The sequence below is a fragment of the Sturnira hondurensis genome, unplaced genomic scaffold, assembly GCF_014824575.4.
Source record: "Sturnira hondurensis isolate 20B ecotype Veracruz unplaced genomic scaffold, ASM1482457v3 Scaffold0006713, whole genome shotgun sequence".
NCBI lineage: Eukaryota > Metazoa > Chordata > Mammalia > Chiroptera > Phyllostomidae > Sturnira > Sturnira hondurensis.
The window spans coordinates 3553283-3567579 of NW_028079344.1; positions in this window are offsets into that span (position 1 = coordinate 3553283).

Here is a 14297-nt window from a genome sequence, read left to right on the forward strand (position 1 = left end):
AATAATATGTGGATTGTTTTAGAGCTTTTAATTTACTTTAAGTTACTTAATGTACTGTAATATACTACATAGATATGTGCAATATAATTTTAAGTCACTGGAGGTTTTCTGTTTTGATAGCAATTAATTTCAAAGCATGGCAATATTTCTTATACTAAATCTCTAAGGCAGCAGACAGCATGGATTTCATTTTCCCTCCACTTACAGTGCACCCAGGAGCCTGTCTATTCTCTAAACCACATTTTCCTGGCCTATTTGATCCTACATGACATTCAACACCAGCTTTTGCTTGGTCTGTATTATGATACAATGCACATTCTAAAAGGTATTTATAAAAGAGCCAATATGAAAGCTGGTCATACTGAGGGATATTCACCATAAAAGTCATTTCATTCAACAAATATTTAGGCATGATTCCAGGTATAGGAAGTGACTTTTAGTGCCACATGGCATGGGAGGCCAAGCCTCTGATCTAATTTGTCAGCATCCTTTACTCTTGGCCACTGAGGGATGTGATCCTACAGAGGAAAGGCCCGTGTGCAAGAAGGGCCATGCTGGACCTGCTGAGGAGAAAGTCTAGAATACATGAAATTTTGAATCGCTGCAAAAGTTCTGTGGTCAGGGTTGGCCCAGCCCCTGACTCTCCAAGCCCAATCATACTAGACAACTTTTAGTCTTTCCATGGGCAGATCAGAACCAAGAGGCAAGAAGAAAGTCTGGTTTATTTCTCCTCCACCACAGGCACAGAAGTTACTTCTGAAGTGTGTAACCCAAATAAAGCTGAACCTCCAAGTTTTTGTATAGTATCACTAAACTATATAGTATAGTTTTTGTGTAGTATAGTATCACATAAAGGAGAATCACAGGGGAAAAGGGGAAGGACTCACATGAACAAGTATAAGGACACATGGACAATAACTAAGGTGGGGGGTGGAAATGGAAGGGAGGTGGGGAGCACTGGCAGGGGGCAGGGCTGGGAATATAAGACAGAAAACTGTACTTGAACAAGAATTAAATAAATAAATAAATACCAGTCAGATAACAAAAGAAGCAATTAAGAGCAATTTTTAAATCTTAATGCATTTTCAAAAAGGAACCAAGAAGGAATTCCACTCATAAATTTGAGCAAACTTGTTAAAAATCTTTTTTACCATATATCTTCCCAGAGCCCCACTGATTATAATCCAGCAGCTACTTCATTGGCTTCTCAAGTTCCTAACGAAGACGTGGTGGGGGCAAAGAGCTGCCTTTGACATTCTCTTCAAGCCTAAGGGATGCACTTTATGCAGCCTGGCTTGACACAGAACAGGAGCCTGTGACTTATGCTCTCCTTCTGTTCTGGGAAACGTCTGTCTGACCTTCAACCTGGTGGGTGCTGCCCTGCACTCCAGGCTGCCCTTTTCATAGAGCCCTACTGTCTGCTGTCCTCTCTGGGTAGGTTTCTTGTCAAAGGAAGTGGACACCTGCCCACTGGTCAGAAAGCTTGGGCTCATGCTTTCTGTGTGTCCCCAATACCCCAGGGTAGAGGTGAACTCAATAGGCTTAAACTCCCTTCTGCTGGTATTTCCAGTTACATCTCTCTAGGAACATAGCATCTCTCCTCTTTGAAAAATCTAGAAACAGGAGAACAAACTTCCCCCCTTCCTTCCTCACTCTCTGTCTTTTATTTCCTTCTCCTTATTTCTTTCTGTTTCCCTTCTTTCGTCATAGAGAAATGAAGTTTGCTTAATTAGAAGTTGGATTTTGCTTTTAGTTCCCATGTTTCTAATGTCTAATGTAATTCCAGGGGGCAGTGTCAGAATTTACCTGGCATATTGGCATTATCAATGTCAGTGTTTGGTCTTTGTTGTGTTATTTATAGTGACCATTGCTTAGTGCATCTTACTGCTTCCTTATGGATCCACGTATATTTTTGATGTGCGCTTTTGGTGTATGCTTCCTTGGGTCCAACTTCTTTGGGACTCTTGGAGCTTTTTGGACTCCTTTCCCAGATTGGGTAAGTTCTCCCTCGCTATTTTTTCAAATAAGTTTTCAATTTCTTACTCTCCCTCTTCTCCTTCTGGCACCCCTATGATCTGCATGTTGGAACACTTAAAGTTGTTCTGGAGGTTCCTAAGCCTCTCCTCATTTTTTTGAGTTCTTGTTTCTTCTTTTTTATCTTGTTGGATGTTTCTTCCTTCTGGTCCACACCATTGATTTGAGTCCCAGTTTTCTTCCCATCACTATTGGTTCCCTGTACATTTTCCTTTATTTCACTTAGCATAGCCTTCATTTCTTCCTCTATTTTGTGACCCTACTCAACCATTTCTGTGACCATCCTCATTGCCAGTATTTTGAACTCTTCATCTGGTAGGTTGGCTATCTCCTCATCACTTAGTTCTGTTTTTTGAGTTTTGATCTGTCATTTCATCTATCTGGGCCATATTTCTTTTTCTTGGGGTACCTGTGATGTTGTAAGGGGCAGAGCCTTAGGTGTTCATCAAGGAGGGGCTGCCCACTTTGCTGCATTGTGGTGCTGTCTATGGCAGAAAGGTCAGAGAGGGAATAATGTGGCTCACGCATCTCTCAGCTGTTTTTCAGTCACTTCTCCATTACCCACAAGTAAATTGGACCCTTCTGGTGCTGATTCCCAGGTGGGGAGTTTGTGTACATTCTACAACCCTATAGGTCTCTCCAACAAACTTTCCTGTGAGGCTAGGAGTTTCTCGCACCACTATAACCCCCACAGATTTTTACAAAGGTTTTGAGGCTTTCTTTCCTGTTGCTGGGACCCTGGGTTGTGTGGTCTGCCTTGCTCCCCAGTTGTTTCTCCTGGTCTATCCACAGGCAACTGTGGGACTGCCCGGTCTGCCAGCTGATGCCTCAGTCACTCAGTCTTCGAGCCACTGCCTTGCCACGTGTCTTCTCAGCCCCAGCTGCCTGTCTCTGCCCCTCCTATCACTCTGGATGAATAGTTCTTCTTTGACTCCTTGGTTGTTAGATTTCTATACAATTTGAATTTCTGGCAGTTCTGGTTGTTTTTTGTTTTTAAATTTGCTATTGTCCTTCTTTGGGTTATCCAGGGAAGCAAAGTGTATCTACCCATGTCTCCACCTTTCCCATGGTCTCATTACATTAACAATGGCTGGACTTTTTCCAGACAGATCTTGTATACAGATTTGATCACATTTGTTGAGATTTTTAAAATTTTAATAACTGTGATTTTCATGTCCATGCTCCTATCATACATTTTTTAAAAATCTATCTGTTCGTGCTAAATATCTGTCAGTCTTTGTATTTTTAAATGAAGTTTATCCTTCTTTTACTCAGTTTGGGATTATTATTTTAGTTTCTTCAGTAATGAATTCTCCAGTTGTTTAGTGTTCTGGCCACCTTTTATAGCTTTAAGCTTTCTCATGTGCTTTGAAATTTTGAGGTGAGTTCTTTGTCTGTCATCTCCTGTCTTCAAGTCCAACCTTTCATGTCTTTTCTTTGTGAGGTTGCCTAGTATTATCCCATCCCTAGTTATAATCAAGTTTTATGTGGACAGCATGAGTCCTTACACACAAAGCCAATTTTTTACCACTATAGAGTTAGACCTAGTTTCATATTGAAGAGCTATTTATGTAGTTAGAAGGAGGCTAACTTTTCTACCACAGACCTAGTTAGTAGTTATAACTCATTTCAGCCAACGTTCCTTTTTAGGGAGCCTCAGATCATGCCACCCAGTTGTTCAGGAGAAGTTTTTCTATACCTTTGTTTTCTTTCGAGTAAAACTCCTAGCCACCCTAGCCTATCACTGCTCCGAGTTTCTAGCAGGCCTGATACTTGGTTCCTCTTCACCATTCTGTGTTCCCATTTTATTTCTGGCCCATGCAAATGATTATGTTGCTTCTTGAGTATGGAGTCTTTATTTTAATTGAGTCTTCTAAAAGTAAGCAAATGTATATTTGAAAGTATTTTTGCTTATCACAGCTTTGTGTTTGAAATGGAATCTGGGTGTTTCCGAAGGAACTTGCTCCTTCTTGACCACCTCCCTCACTGCTGTAAACCCTCCTCCCACTCTCCTGTCTCCAGCAGGACATATCAACATACACAAGTTGTAGTTCAACTTCGTGACATTCTCATCAACTGCATATTCTTTCACTTATTTACATATTTAATTCTATATTTGGTTTTGCCTAAATTGAGGAAAAGCTGGCCAAGGGCCAAAGCTTGCCTGTAAACATGTTTTGGGCTTTCTAGGGTGCCTTTCAACACCAAGTCAGCAGGGGTAAGAGGATACTTCTGTTAGTCCATCTTCTTCTCCCCTTTCTTAGTTTGTTCTGCCCCATCTTTCATACCTATCGACAGTCATTATTTAGGAGGATTCAGCCTCTGTTCCCCCTGCAGTCCTCTTTCTTCACGCCACCAGTTCTTAAACAGATCCCCTCTCTCACCCCTACGTTTACAGTCTATGACTGTGCATGCCAAGATTACGTTCATATCACGCTGCTCCATACCTGAAACACCTAATCATATTAAGTACCTGCTTCCAGGCCTTTGTAAGAAGTCAGGGAATTGGGAGGGTTAGGAAACCTTGTTGAAAACCTACTTTTCCTAACAAGAACAAATGATATAATATGTACAGAGGGCAAATATTTTATGACTAATTCCATTAGAAATAATGTTAACTGAATGTAGGTATTTGAAACTTGTAAAATAAGAAAGCATAAAGCTAAAATTTTGATGTTTATTTTCTTTTTAATGAGTTTTCCATGACTTATGCTTAACTACTTCATAGCATACAAATTTGAATATGCCAAATTAACTTACAAGTTTCACTTCATTATAAAGGAAAATAAAGGAGTATTTATTATGGAGAGAGACCCAAAGTTAATAGATTTCTACACTGTTGCATTATATATGTATAATATAAATATATAAGTATCTGCGCATATAAACATGCTTGGCATAGTTTATTGTATATGTATCATGAGTTTTGCTGTTGCAATTATATTTTTTGCTCAAAACTACAATATGCTTCATTTTAATAAATTCCTTGAGCATCTTATTTAAAGATTAATCAGGAAAATATATTAAATTACCTATACTAGGCTAATTTTGAGATATTTTGAATAGACTTTTTACTATATTTTGTCATATTACAATGGCAATTCAGAAGGCAGACATATTTCCCTCTCTGCATAGAACTGCCTCTTATCCTAAGAAAAGGATAAGAAGTGCCACAGCATGGCACTGAACCAAACTCAGGATAAGAAGGTGGTATTTTTAATTATTTTGGTATTTTGCAGTTTGATAGGTTAAAAATGAAAATGAAACCTCAATATTTTACCTTGCTTATTTTTGAGTTGGAATAGAAAAAATTTATGTCTTTGGTTCTCTATGTTTACTTCTATAAATTATCTTTTCATATCCCTTTTCTACTTTTTAAAGAGTGCTTGCCTTCCTTTAGATGTATAAAAGCTTGTTGTATGGTAAAGTTTATTATAATATTTTAATCAACAAAAGTCCAAAATATAAATAAAAGGGGTTTCATTTTTTTGTTTTATAATAGCACAAGTTTCTGATTTCATACATTTGCAGGGATGGAGATTGGCTGCAACTGAATGCGATACACCTGTTCATCCTGATTGCTGCCTTCTATTGTTGCATTAGCTATCTCACCCCCAAAGGACAGCACATAGCATCATTCTTTCTCATTTTTGACATTTAAAATATTTAAAACACTGTGCCTCCTCACACAACCAAAAGAAGGACAACAACAACTTAAAAACAAAAAACAACCAGAGTTTATAGAAAATCAAACTGTATGGAAGTCCCACAACCAAGGAGTCAAGGAAGACATACTCATCCAGACAGCTAGGAGGGGCAGAGATGGACTCACAGCAGGGCAGTGGCTGGAGGACACGGGCAAGGTGGCGGATTGTGGAACAGGGTGAGCAATGCTGCAGCTCGCAGGCAAGGCAGAGGCTGGTGGAGGCAGTCCCACAACTGCACACAAATAAACCTGGAGAAACAACTGGGGAGTGGGACGACTGTGCAGCCCAGGACCCCGGCTTGGGGAAATAAAGCTTCAAACCACTGACTGAAAACACCTGTGGGGGTTGAGGCAGCAGCAGGAGAAACTCCCAGCCGCACAGAAACGTTCATTGAAGAGACCCACAGGGTCCTAGTACATACACAAACCCACCCACCCAGGAATCAGCACCAGAAGGGCCCAATTTGCTGGTAGGAAGTGGAGACATGACTGAAATCTGGCAGAGAGTGGAGCAAGGACCTTTGTTTCTTCTTGGACCCTCCTCCCTGCACAAGTGCCAGAACACAGTGATGTGTGGAGCCCCCACATAGGGCTCCACCCCTCATTACATAACAGGCACTTTAAGACAAAAAAAAATGACCCAAATGAAAGAACAGATCAAAGCTCCAGAAAAAATACAACTAAGCAATGAAGACAGCCAACCCATTAGATGCATTCAGATGCACACTGGTTATCAGGATGCTCACAGAATTGGTTGAATTTGGTCACAAATTAGATTTAAAAACTGAAGGGTACGCTAAGTGAAATAAAGGAAAATGTACAGGGAACCAATAATGATGAGAAGGAAACTGGAACTCAAATCAATGGTGTGGACCAGAAGGAAGAAAGAAACATCCAACCAGAAAAAAAGAAGAAACAAGAATTTAAAAAAATGAGGAGAGGCTTAGGAACCTCCACAATACCTTTTAATGTTGCAACATCCAAATTATAGGGGTATCAGAAGGAAAAGAGAAAGAGCAATAAGTGGAAAAGTTATTTGAGCAAATAATAAAGGAGAACTTCCCCAAGCTAGCAAAGAAAATAGACTTCCAAGAAGTCCAGGAAGCTCCGAGAGTCCCAAAGAAGTTGGACCCAAGGAGGAACACACCAGGCACATCATAATTACATTACTCAAGATTAAAATTGAGAGAATCCTAGAAGCAGCAAGAACAAAGGAGTTCTTATGAGATTGTCAGCTGATTTCTCAAAAGAGACCTTGCAGAGAAGAAGGGGCTGGAAAGAAGTATTCCAAGTCATGAAAAGCAAGGACCTACATCCAATATTGCTCTATCCAGCAAAGCTGTCACTTAGAATGGAAAGGCAGATAAAGTGCTTCTCAGATAAGGTCAAGTTAAGGAGTTCATCATCACCAAGCCTTTATTATATGAAATGTTAAGGGATTTATCTAAGGAGAAAAAGATAAAAATTATGAATAGTAAAATGACAGCAAACTCACAATTATTAACAACCACACCTAAAACAAAAACAAAAGCAAACTAAGCAAACAACTAGAACAGGAACAGAATCACAGAAATGGAGATCACATGGAAGGTTATCAACAGGGGAGTGGGTGGGGAAGAGAGGAGGAAAAGGTACAGAGAATAAGTAGCATACATGGTAGGCAGAAAATAGACAGGGGAAGAGTGAGAATAGTATGGGAAATGTAGAAGCCTAATAACTGATATGTGTGACCCATGGACATGGACTAAAGGTGGGGAATGTGGATGGGAGGCGGTGTGCAGGGTGGAGGGGAGTGAAGGGGGGAAAATAGGACAATTGTAATAGCATAATCAATAAAGTATATTTAAAAATAATAATAAAAATAAATGAAATAAAATATTTAAAATTTGGCTAGCATAAAAAGAGTATTAAAAATATCAGTTTCCTATAATGAATCTCCCACAAGAGATTTTTCTACTGTGCACCTGGCATTATATTTACATAAAGTGAGAGGTTATGATATATAAAGGGTTTGATTTGTAAGTTAAAAATAATTTCCAAATGTCACATTTAAGCTGTCTTTTACAATTAGCCAAATATGTAATATAATAGGACCCTACATTTGTTCATACCTTTCTAAGGGGGTACTAGAATCTTTCCCCAGCCATATGTCCCTCTTGGCCTTTATTTTCCTGTGCTAAATTAATCTTTGTCACCTAGTTCTCTCTTATTTATTAGGACATATTTCACACATCAAAAACATGCAGAAATTAATTTATCATATATTAATTTGCCACTCCTCATCTTAACCAGTTAACATCACCCAAAACATGGACACCTCCTATATTGTCCCTTATCCCAAACATCCCACTCCCTCCCCCTCAGAGTAGCTGCCATTCTGGATTTAGTATTTATCCATCCCATCCATGACTATACTGCTTAGCTGTGCATTTACCTTTAAACGCTATATGGAACTAACTAATTTGCATGCTTTTAAAGCTTATGTAAATAATACAATACAACATGTAACCTTTACTCAACATTATGTTTTTGAGATTTACCCATTTGACTACTTGTAGCTCCAGCTAATGTATTTGCACTGCTGTCTAGTATCCCACTGTATTATTTCCCATCGCTTGAAATTCATCTCTCACATGTATTTTCCACAAGCCAGGAGGTACTCAATATCTCCCACTCATATCCATCCCTATAATTCCAGAACATGTCAAGGGAGGAAATCCCTTCTCCAACATTAACGACGATTGTTTAGTTCTTGTTGGTTTTGTTGCCATTATATTACCCTTTTGTTTTATCTGCTGTCCTCCCTTTTTCATTTTCTGTCATTGTACACATAGAAGTAGAAATGAAATGGCAACTGTTTTTTCTGCAAGCCCTGACTCTTATCGGGGTCCCTCATTTGAATGCAGTCCATTGTTTACCTCCCAGAAGGGCTGCGGTGTCCCCAGGGCTGGCTCGTACTTTACTCCCGGCCCTTGACCTCATCATGACTTGCTGCCACCAGCCACAAAGTTGTGAAATGAGAAAACACATCACCTGAAACACAAGCCTACCTGATTTTGGACTCTTTCTTTCACTCCAAATCTAATGGAGTTTTGCTTTCTATTGCAAATGAAAGCCTTTAATGTTTGTGTTTCTATCATAGAACTTCAGGTATCTGCAAATGGGAGTGGAGGTCATAGGGGTGGGGGTGCCTGGCCTGGCAATACTGGCCCCTGGAAGTGCATGACTGCTGGAATGAGAGAGAGCTTGCTCCCAACTCAGCTTTGCTACATGCTCGCTCTGAGACAGTGCAAACTACTTACCCTCTCTCAGCTTGCACATCCTCATTTAAAAAGTAGATTTTTTTCCAGGATTACGTAGAATTAAACATATTACATATGCAGAAGAAGTACCTGGGGAGAATAAATACTAAAAAAACTGTTAGCTGTCTCATTTCCTCCCCCCCCCCCAACGCTATGGCCAAGGGTAAGCTGGATCAGATGTGGGTGGATCCTGGCCCCAATAGGGGTGGTGGGTGTCATCAGAGCACACCACCACCCCTACCTTGTATGTGTGTGTATGTGTGTCTACCTGTCTAACTTACTTTGCTCTCTTTTTCCTATTGTTTTCATCCTTTCCTGGCACAGACAGGAATCAGGAAATGGGGATCTTGTCAGCTCAAGACCTTTTTTTTTTTTAGTTTATAATCCTATAGAAATGGAAGGCTGTCCTGCCTTAAAATCTAAAGGGGCATCGCATTTTAACACAAATGCAAGGTCTCATGACAATCTCATTAGAACCACAGAGGTTGAGAGAGAGGAGGATCTAGTACAGAAAGAAGTGTGCTAGGTGGATGAAAAGCACCAGATGTCCTAGGTCCCAGGAGAATCCCAAGGTTCTACATTCTGATAGTGATAGAAATAAGAAGCAGTATGAGTGACCACCATCTGAAATCAAGCCCAACAAGCATTCATGAGCCCCTTTCTCAATATCTACAGAGACAGGAGACATTATTAATGTTCAAGATTTCCTATTCTTCTCCCTTCCCGGACCCTGGGGAGATCATACTTCCTGCCCCTTTGAAAGAGCTATGGCCATGCAATTTGCTTAGAACAATGAAATGGAAGCAGAAGTGATGTGGGTAACTTACAAGTGGGAGAATGTAATCGTCACTGTGCAACTTTCCACACTTCCCTCCTTTGCAGCCATAATCATGAAGGAATTCTTATGGGGAAAAGAAGGAGCCAGAGACCTAAGTGTCCTAAAAAGAGATGCTATTGCAGGAAGGGTGGTTCCCTGATGGTTTTTCAAGTCACAATGGGATTTGGACTGAGAAACAAATTTTGGGTCTCAAGTCATTGAGATTTGGAGGTTGTTACTGCAGCATTGCCTAACCTATTTCAACTAATGCAATTGGGTGTTGAAAAACCAGGTAATTCTACCATTTCAATGAAATCTAAACTTGAACATTTCACTTAACTCCTCTGGACCAAAATTCATTTTTCCAAACTGCATAAGATCATTGCAGAGAAGAGCATTAGCTAACTATTAGTGGAAGTGATCACCTGAAATAGTGTCGATGGTGTCAGAAACCAGCTGGATGCTCACTGGTACCATTCACATGTCCTGGCACTGAAGAAACCTACATTTCCCAGCATGCCTGAAGAAGGCTGAGGAGGATATGCACAGACTGGCATCCTTGCCTTCTGGCCTAGTCATAAAATATCCACATGATCTTCCTTGCTTTTCCCTCTCTCTCCCATTTGTGAGGCTGAGAGCAAAGGACTCGATGATTAGGGAGACTACAGGGACAGGAACCCAATTCTTGAGTTGCATTTAGGGAGAAACTTGGAGAATTGCTGTCCTTGAAAATCACCTGACCCACACAGCATAGCTTTGTCTACCCTAAATAATATACCAAGTAAGAATTATGTCAAGGCAGCAGACCCCACATACAGAGAAGTTAGGCTGGGAGGGTCCATGATTAAACGGGAAGCATGGGGACACCATCAAGGCCTAGGGACGAACACCCAAGATCAGTACTCCACACTTCTAGCATTTACTTACTTGATAATGATTAAGTACAACCAAGCGGATGCCCACTTTGAGCAAGCCACTCTAAGATGAAGCCTCTTCACAAGCTACTTCCAAACTTGCTTTTTGCTTGAGTGTTTCACTCTGTTTGTGAGGAGCATCTCCATGTACCTGGTCTGGGCTCAGAGGACTGTCCAGAGTGTCCTCCCTCTTGGGGGAGGTTCATTTCATGATCATGCTGAGCCAGGGTCAGCAGAGAGGCTGTGGGTCCTTCCTCCTTCCCACCCCCTACCCCCAATCCAATATGCACATTTCTCTTTTTCCCTTCCTTGTTGTGCCTGGACACAGTAATGAATAATTATAATAATAGATATTTAAGACATTTTAAGAGTCCTTTGATCACGTTCCAGATTTACCTTTAAATGCCTTAAGGAAAACATATTTGTTATAAAGAAAAGTCTAAAAGCTTTAAGTAGGGTTTTGAAATTCAAACCTAAGGCATGCTAGGTAAGTTTCATCCAGGATTTTAACCATATGCATCCAAATTCAAAACCTTTCTTAGTTCCAATATGCCATGCTATGGTACAAACAGGACTTGTTTTCAGCTTTGTATGTGCCAAGCATTGTGCTAAGTGTTTTACATGGTTGGGTGGATATTACTGACCCCAAAGAAATTCATTCCCAAGTGGCAGAGTCAGTCCTGGAATTCAGAGCCCTTGTGCTACTATTTGCTTTTCTATTGTCCTGACTGTATATCCTTCAGAGGACTGATGAAAGTCATCGAGACCAGGGAGGGCTCCCCTCTTCATAAACTGACCCCAGTCACAGCAGGACAGGGTGTGCCAGTTTCCACAAGATGCTGAGGGGGAGGGAAGGAATTAAAGAGTGAATAAAACACAAGCAAACCAGAAGCACTTGAATTCATGATTATCATATTTCTGCTGGGGTAGAACTCAAGAATAATGAAGTATGCACCTCATCAGGTTTATTGTAGAATAAACAATTTAGTCAACACAAAACAAAGCTGCTGAAAAATTACTTTAAAGCAGTTTGTTTCATGAAGTATAAAGGGTGATTCAGGTGCAAGCATTAAAACAGCTATCCTGAAGCACTTATAGATATAAGTGACCCTCAGAGAAGCTCTGAGTTAGCAACAGACCTTGGCCAAGGAGCTTGAGGTGGGGAAGGAGCGAAGTCTATTCTTTATGCCTTTTTTGCTCGTTTGCACACTAGAAGAGGAGGAAATACTTCTAGGGCTACTTCTCACATGACTGGGGAAAAGTGTCTGCATTCCTATGTTTGCAATTGTGGGTGTTATTATAATGGACAATAGAGCAATATCCTGCAGCTGTGCCATGGGTTGAGAAAGTGGTGTTCAGACTCCCATTGTGAGAAAGACACTCAGTTAAAGATCTAGTAACACAGACCATTAATAAGTATTGACCTTAGCCTCCATGCTGGGCCCCATGTATGTGGGCCTTGTGGCCATCTCCCTCCTGGGCAAGCACTTCGATGATCCTGCCTCACAAATGAGGAGGGAACAGTATGAAGCTTACATGAACTCTCACGGCTCCTAAGTGACAAAGCCTATGTCATTTGGCTGCTGAGCCCAAGCACAGACCCTCAGCTCTGTGCTGTGAGACCCAGGGACTGGGTTTGCTGGGTCTTACAACATGAGGCCTGGCACTGCTGTGGCTCCCTATGCCAAGTCAAAACAATCTGTTTATGGCCCAGCTTGGCCTCAGTCTCCCATTTGCAGCCCATGGGAAGATTAGGGTGGCCCTCGGGGAGGGAATAGCAGCCACACAATATAGGGGCCTTAGTGAATAGGCTGTGATAACTTCAGGGCCCCATGCCACCCCCTTGGCCGCCTTGTTTCAGTTGGCTGTGTGAGGTGGTTTTTGTGATTCTGCCAGTGTGGCCACTTCATGTGCCCACTGCGTCTATCATCTTTTCAGCCTCAGGACTTTGTCCAAAGCCCTCGGAGCTCATTCAGTCCAAGGACAAGGCAGCCTGGCAGCTTGAGGAAGGGTGTGGAAGGACAGACAGCCTCCAACCAGCAAGACTGAAGGTCAGTGAATAGAAGGAAATTCTGAGGCACATCTTATACGTTCCTTAGAGAGGCTCCAGAGGAACTGAGCCCAGTCATCCCTGGGGTTAGGCATCTCAACAGTGCCCACCACGTGGCTTTCCCTCATCCTCTACCTTACACTCCTCACTTCTTACTTCTGCTTCCTAGTGCCACCTCATGAGCCCTTGCACCCAAGGCCTTATCTCAGGCTCTAATTTGAGGGAAATGAAACTAAGACAGGAGGCATTCAGGGCACACCCCTCTCATGGCCATTACAGCAAGGGGAAAATAACAAGAATGGGCTCTGAGCCTCTCCCTGGACTCCTTCACCCTCTCAGACATCTTGATGACCCTGAACCACCTTCTAGATGTACTGCAGCCTATTCCATGGAAGTTGATGCTGAGATGGAGTTTGATGACAAGATATGGATTAGAGATGGGCATCTGTGAAAAGAAAGGCAAAGCAGGATTGGCAACAAGAAGTCAAGTGCAACTCAGGTTCTACAAAGCCTCAGCCCATGGAGCAAACATGGCACTAAGTCATCCTGTGTTGGGCCTTTGTTCCGTGGCCTCTTTGCATCACTGGTCTGCCATGGCTGTCCAGGAAGAACATGACCTTGGACTCAGGGCAATCTGTCACGGGGCAGCAAGTTCTCCCCTACAAGGAGATCTGATGGCAACCTCTAGGTCTGCTGCACTGTGAAATGGTGCCGCTTGTTCTGGTCTTGTCTGTACCCCAGTTTGCAGGGAGAGCCTCTCCAGGGCAGAGACCTGGTTTCCAACAGCCAGCACATTGCCTAGCACAAGGGAACAACAAATAGCCGTTAAATGGTTTAATATTTAATAGCAGCGATTAGAAAAGCTCCTAGTACATCTTTCATTTCACAGGAATAAAGAGCTGGAGCTCACAGAGATTAAGTGACCCACCCAAGGTCACAAAGCCAGGGAGGAGTTGAGGCGCTTCTAATTCAGGACTTAGACTCCAAGCCCTTTGATCTCTCCGCTGCTCTCAGAAACCCAGACTGGTAGCAGTACACATTCTCTCATTGATTCTGTTGCATGCACACAGCTAAGCAGATTGCAGCTATATAAAAATAATAAAGAAGAAAAAAACCAGAATCATTAACTACAGATAAGCCTCAGGGCTCGATGATGATGCTCTGTAACAAGCACGGAGGGGAGAGGCCGAGTTGTCACTGTGTGTAGTAGATGGAGGCAAGCACTGTATCTCTTGAAAGGTGATCCCAAGCTCTGCTTTTAAAAAAGGTTGTTGTGAAGCAATCTGCATGCTATATCTAATCCTGCCTCTAGGCTGATGAAATGATATGCTTTCCACGCCAACCTAAGGAGGGCAGGTCCTTTGGACAAAACTAGAGCTGAGCTTGGGTTGCCCAGGGATCCAGAAGGCGGCATGTGTACCCACCTCGAGTGCTGCACAGTGGCCTTCGAGCCAAGGCACAGGGCTGTGCTCCC